The sequence below is a fragment of the Cetorhinus maximus genome, chromosome 29 (assembly GCF_964194155.1).
Source record: "Cetorhinus maximus chromosome 29, sCetMax3.hap1.1, whole genome shotgun sequence".
In the NCBI taxonomy this organism is placed as follows: domain Eukaryota; kingdom Metazoa; phylum Chordata; class Chondrichthyes; order Lamniformes; family Cetorhinidae; genus Cetorhinus; species Cetorhinus maximus.
The window spans coordinates 5,535,817-5,542,553 of NC_135907.1; the positions used below are offsets into that span (position 1 = coordinate 5,535,817).

At 52.7% G+C, this 6,737-nt stretch overlaps 1 non-coding gene across 1 annotated transcript; it reads right to left on the reverse strand.

Annotated features, from left to right (window-relative positions):
* Window positions 1–410: 410 nt before the first annotated feature.
* On the reverse strand, window positions 411–573 carry LOC144669877 (U1 spliceosomal RNA). The gene has a single exon (XR_013573778.1). It is a non-coding gene; the product is annotated as a U1 spliceosomal RNA (small nuclear RNA).
* Window positions 574–6,737: the final 6,164 nt, after the last annotated feature.

The following is a 6,737-nucleotide window of genomic DNA, read 5'->3' on the forward strand; positions in this document are numbered from 1 at the left end:
AGTTTGTATTTATACAGACGTCCAGATAGATAGGGGGTGGGGCGGTGCTGGGAGTGCGGGGACTGTTGTGATGGTGGGTTGGGTGTTAGATGGGGGTTGTTTGAGAGAGATTTTTGAGTGGGCAAACGCGGGGTTAAAAATGGCGCGAGTAATTTGGCGGCCACGAAACAAACGGTCTGGCGAAAATGATGCATAGATGGAATAATTGTCGGCTGATAATGACAGGGAGGAAAAGAATGGGGGTTGGATAATATTTGCGAGGAGGAAAGAAAAAGCTAAATAACCAGTCCAGTATAGATTTTGAAGAGCACACATTGGGGGTTATATATTTCTTTTTTCAGAAAAGGTTGCTGACAGGAAATAGAAGAGAAAATGAAAGATATGATGAAATCTATTTTTTGAATTGTGAATCGGGGAGAGCGCAAACGCAGTCCCCCACTACCACAAATTTTACAGTCGAGTATCCCGCATTTGGGGACATCGCAGGCGTCAGCACACCCGAAGTGCAATGGGCTAGCATCGTCCTGGGAGAACCTTTTTTTTTTGCAAAAATATACTTTATTCATAAAATATCTTCAACCACATTCCAAACCATTTCAAAAACACCATTACAAGGGTACAATCCGGTTCAACTTTAACAAAATGTATCACCAGGTGCATCAGTACAAACAATATTACAATCATTTACAGGCTTTCACTTTGAGCTGTACAGCCCGAGGGGCTCTAAACAGTTCCCAGTCTCTCGGTGCGCTGTGGCAGAAAGGTCTTAGACAGCGGCCCTTCCCCATTGCGCTTTTGCAGCAGCTGCCCCAAGCTTTAGTGCGTCCCTCAGCACGTAGTCCTCGGCCTTGGAATGTGCCAGTCCGCAACACTCGGTCGGGGACAACTCTTTGCGCTGGAAGACCAACAAGTTTCGGGCAGACCAAAGCGCGTCTTTCACCGAGTTGATGATCCTCCAGCTGCAGTTGATGTTTGTCTCGGTGTGTGTCGCTGGGAACAGCCCGTAGAGCACAGAGTCCTGTGTCACAGAACTGCTCGGGATGAACCTCGACAGCAACCACTGCATCTCTCTCCAGATCTTCTTTGCAAAGGCACCAACTACAAGGATGTGAACAACGGTCTCATACCGACCACAGCCACCTCAAGGGCAACATGCCAAGGGGGTGAGACTCCTGACTTTGACAGTCTGCTCGGGGAACCATCCCACAGGGTCCACCCTCTCCTTTTCCCTCAGGGCCTCTAAGACGTTACGTGCTGACCACTGCCTGATGGACTTGTGGTCAAAGGTGTTTTTCTGCATAAATTTTTCCACCAGGGACAGGTGGTACGGCACGGTCCAACTACTTGGAGCGTTCCGCGGCAGCGTGGCCAGACCCATCCTTCGCAACACCGGGGACAGGTAGAACCTCAGCACGTAGTGACACTTGGTGTTTGCGTACTGAGGGTCTACGCACCGCTTGATGCAGCCACACACAAAGGTGGCCATCAGTATGAGGGCGATGTTGGGCACGTTTTTTTCCCCTTTATCTAGAGGCTTGTACATCGCGTCTCTGCGGACACGATCCATTTTCGACCTCCAGATAAAGCGGAAGATGGCTCGAGTGATCGCCACCACGCAGGAGTGTGGAATGGGCCAGACCTGCGCCACGTACAGCAACAGCGAGAGTGCCTCACACCTGATGACCAGGTTCTTACCCGCAATGGAGAGGGAGCGTCGCTCCCACATGCCCAGTTTCCTTTTCACCATAGACACTCGCTCCTTCCAGTTTCTAACGCATGCCCTGGTCCCTCCGAACCATATCCCCAGCACCTTCAGGCCGTCAGCCCTGACAGTGAAGGGGACAAAGGATCGGTCAGCCCAGTTCCCAAAGAACATGGCCTCGCTCTTCCCACGATTTACCTTGGCTCCCGAGGCCAGTTCGAACTGGTCGCAAATGTGGATCAGTCTGCGCACCGACAGCGGATCCGAGCAGAAGACGACGACATCGTCCATGTACAGGGAGGCTTTTACCTGAGTGCCTCCACTGCCTGGGATCGTCACTCCTCTTATGCCCGGATCCTTCCTGATGGACTCGGCCAAGGGTTCTATGCAACACACGAAAAGAACAGGCGAGAGAGGTCAGCCCTGCCTGACTCCAGATTTAATCGGAAAGCTATCTGTTTCCCACCCATTGATTGAGACTGCGCTACTGATGTTAGTGTAGAGCAGTTGGATCCAATATCGAATTCCCTCCCCAAACCCCATTTTGGAAAGCACATCCACCACGTAGGTGTGCGATATTCTGTCAAAGGCCTTCTCCTGATCCAGGCTGATGAGGCAAATGTCCACACCCCTATCCTGCACATAGGCAATCGTATCCCTGAGCAGCGCCAGGCTGTCAGAGATCTTCCTGCCCGGCACAGTGCAGGTCTGGTCATGGTGTATCACCAATTCCAGAGCGGATTCGACCCGATTGGCGATGACCTTGGACAGAATCTTATAGTCCACATTCAACAGTGAAATGGGTCGCCAAATTCTAATTTCCTCCCTTTCTTCCTTGTGCTTGTAGATGAGGGTGATGATGCCTTTCCTCATGGATTCTGACATGCTGCCGGCCAGGAGCATACTCTCGTACACTTCTAGTAGGTCTGGGCCCTTCCAGTCCCACAGAGCCGAATACAACTCCACCGGCAAGCCGTCGCTTCTGGGGAGATTTACTCTTCTCGAAGGACTCAAGGGCCTAAGTCAGTTCGTCAGGAGTTCGCGGTTTGTCAAGCCTCTCCCGTGTACTGTCGACTAAGACCTCCGTGATAGAGGACAAGAAGGACTGGGAGGCCGTGCTGCCCGTGGGCTTCACGTCATACAATCCGGCATAAAACGATTTGCTGATCCTCAAAATGTCGGACTGCGCTGACTTTACTGAGCCGTCTTCTTCCTTCAGGCTGCTGATCACAGAGCTCTCTCTCTGTACCTTTTCGAAGAAGAAACGTGAGCACGTCTCATCCTGCTCCACGGAGCGCGCTCCGGAATGGAAGATGTTCTTGGAGGCAAAGGGCTAGGCTTGCTGGCTCTTCACCTCTTAGAGTTCCTCCTTGACATCGACCCCCACCGACTGCAGCCGGAGCAGATTCTGCATGTATTTCAGGAGTCGGGACATTTCCCTCTGTTCCTTTCTAGCTTTCTGGGTGCCTTTGACGATGAAAAACCTCTTGATGTTTCCCTTGATCGCTTCCCACCAATGTGTCAGGGACTCAAAGAGGGGTTTCATGGTTCTCCAACCTTTGTAATCCCTCTTGAGCTCCTCAATGTTCTCTGGGGTCAGCAGTTGCACGTTTAGCTTCCATGCCCCCCTGCCCACCCTCTGGTCTTCCTCTAAGTGACAGTCAACCAGTAGGAGGCAGTGGTCAGAGAACACCGGCTTGACATCGGTGGATCTGACTGCGAATGCGCGGGACACAAACAGTTAGTCTATCCTGAAACGGATGGACCCGTCTGGTCGCGACCGGGTGTATCTATGCTGTGCTCAGTCTGCAGGGTTGCTGAAGACGTCGTGCAGCTTGGCATCCTTAACTGTTTCCATCGGGGATCTGGACGTAGCGTCCAACCTTCTGTCGGCCCTGCCGGATCGTCCAGCCGCATCGATGTTGCAGTTGAAGTCACCGCCCACAATGACCGGCCTGGACGTCACCAACAGCAGTGGGAGCTGCTGAAAAACCGCCAGCCGGGCGGTCTTTTGTGCCGGGGCATACACGTTAATTAACCGGAGTGGAGCATTCTTGTACATTACTTTTGCTACGAGGAGGCACCCACCCATGACCTCCTTAACCTCGGAGACAGTGAAGTTGCCTCCCCGCAGCAGAATACCAAGGCCGGAGGAACGAGAGTCGTATCCGTCCGATCAGATCGATGGCCCGTATGACCACCACCGTGACCATTGTCTGTAGTAGCTGAGGTGCGGTATCGCACACTCCTGCAGAAACAACAGGTCAGCTTTGACCTTGGCAAGGTAATCCAAGGTCGCCACACATCGCGTAGTTGATTTAATGCTATGCACATTTATGGATACCATCTTTACACCCATTTTAAAGCATTTAGTCTCTTACCAAACCTGTTGCCTCTGAGAGTCCCAGGCCTTTGGTCTGCTCCTGCATACCCATAGTGTTTACAAATTGCCTCACTTTGGATGGGCTGAGGAAACTGTCCTGAACATCCCCATTGGCAATGTTCTGCTCAGGTGGCATCTGGGGTTCGTGCAGAGAATGGGATTTGAAATGTCCTCTGTTGGAGAAGCTTCTCCAATCCTCTCCCTCTCTGGGGCGTTGCTACTCCCGGCTTCCCGGAGCTGGGGTGCGCTGAGCGCCTCACTGCTCCCAGATTCCTGGGGCTGGGATGCGCTGGCCTCTTCGGGTTGTGGGCAAAGTTGGGGTGCGCTGGTCTCCTCATTGTCTCCAATGTTCTGGAGCTCAGGTGTCTCGTCCTCCAACTCCCTAGAGCTTTGCCGCTTCTTCTGCAGGTGTCGCCCAGGCACTTCTTCGTCCGAAGAGCAGCTGCCCTTGTTATCCGTGTCGGATGGGAGACGCCTCTTGCCTCTTGTCTGGGAAGTGGCTTGGTCCCTTCTTCCTTTTGGCTCTCTTCACCAGCTGCCACTCCCCCTGCTGATTTTCCGCTGCTTCCTCCTCCTCCATTGATTCGCTCTCCTGAGGAGTGGGAGGTTCAGGGGGCAGTGCTGTTGATCGGTTGTCTGCTGCCTCAATCTTTTCCTCCACCTTGTCTCTCCCTGTGTCCTCCTTTGTCCCCTTGTTTTCACTGGGGGCCATGGTGGTTGGAGTGTTGCAAGTGTCCTTGGTAGTGGTGACTCGAAGCATTTCTGCTGCTTCCCCCTCTTTGGCTTTGGCTGCCTGTGCATAATTGAGGCAGCGTTTGGGGCAGGTCCTGTAGAGGTGAGCTGCCTCGCCACACAGGTTGCAGCTCTTAGTCTGTTTGCAATCCTTTGTCTGGTGCCCTTCCTGTTTGCAGTTCTTGCAGAGGGCGCCGATGCAGTTGGCCGCCACATGACCAGACTTGCCGCATGAGCAACAAAGTTTGGGTTGCCCAGCGTAAACAAAGTAGCCATGGCTTCTCCCGATAGCGAAGCTGGAAGGAGGGTGGAAGATGGTTCCCTTACCGTCGGGGTCTTGAGCGTGACCTTAACCTGGCGTTTGCATGTCCAAATCCTGAAGGCGTCTCTATCCTCGCTGGAGCTCCCAACTTTGTTGACGTACCTGGCGAGGAAGGTGAACACGTCGGCGACAGGGTCGTAGGGGTTACAGAGACGCACCGTCACCACATGGTCCCGTTGCAACGGCGGAGCAAAGAGCGGCTCCACCGTCAGGATCTTCATCTCCGGCTGGTCTCTGTTCTCCTCGAACACCTTCAGGAACGTGACGCAAGCTGCCACTCGCTTGAAAGTCACATCGAAATGTCCAGCGCTTGGGAAGTCTTGCAGGGAGTAGATCTCCTCCGCTTCAAATCCACATGCCTTCAACAGGATCCGCTTGATGAAGAAGGCCCGATCCATGGGTGCTCCTCCTTCGCTGCCCTTCACCGTCACCCGAACAGTGTTACGTACCCCATCATATGGGGCTCGACTGGTTATAGCCATCGCTTCACGACTACACTTGATCTTAGCCAAAAGGCCGAGTCAATCGAATGTTGGCCAACAAATCCCAAAATGAAGAGCTGGTACCGGCAAAAAATCTCATGTCAGTTTCGGCAGCTTTACCACAGCCACCAGTAGCTGCACAATACGCAGATAATATAGATTGGAACGGGCTGGTGCAACAGGCAGCAGGATATGAGGAACAACGGGAAGCAGGTTGGGAATCACCACCCCCATAACCCGTGGCCCCAATTAAGATAGAGCATGTGCCCCCGGTGTCCGGACAACCAGGCAGACCAGCTCAAGCGGCCGTACCGGCACAAAATGGGCAGCCGGCCCAGGCGCCAATACACGGACAGAGAGCTATAACGGGGGGTTCCTGGCGCAACTGAGAACCACGTATGTGTCCCTGTCACCTAGCGACACTATGAAGCTATTGGAAATAAATTACCCCAACTAAAACCTAGACACGGAATGAGTCGTTTTGGCAAAAATTGAGGGAAATAAGGCAATGCCACCGTCTCCATAACAGGGACGTTCGCGGGTTAGTCCGGATAAAACTACCTGAGGCGTTTTGGGGACGGCTGCGGCGAGCGTATCAGGACGGAACCTGGTGTAATGATATCGCTGCAGACCAGGCACAGCAGCAAGCTGATTTCCGAGCCTTTAGAGCAGAAATGGCACAAGTCTTAGGGCAAGCCCCAGTTAATTGGAATACAGTGACTGGAGTAAAACAAGAAAAGGGCGAGAGTGCCCATGAATATGGCAATTGGAAGTTTGAGGCATATTGTAACTACGGGGGTGTAGGTGCACTGGAGGTTCACTAGAGCTTTCCCCACCAGGGACTGCAACGCCACCACGGCCACAAAGATCCTCGCTTTTGAAGTAGTACCAAGGTGGGGAATCCCTTTACAGATAGATTCGGATCAAGGAGCGCATTTTACGGACAGTATTATGAAAAGGACGTGTGAGCTGCTCGGAGTAAAACAGAAATTTCACGTACCTTACCATCCACAAAGCTCAGGAATGGAAGAATGTATGAACCGCACGTTAAAAAATGCTATTGCAATGGCAAACACAGCAACTAGTAGGGGATGGGTGGATGTGCTCCCCTGCATA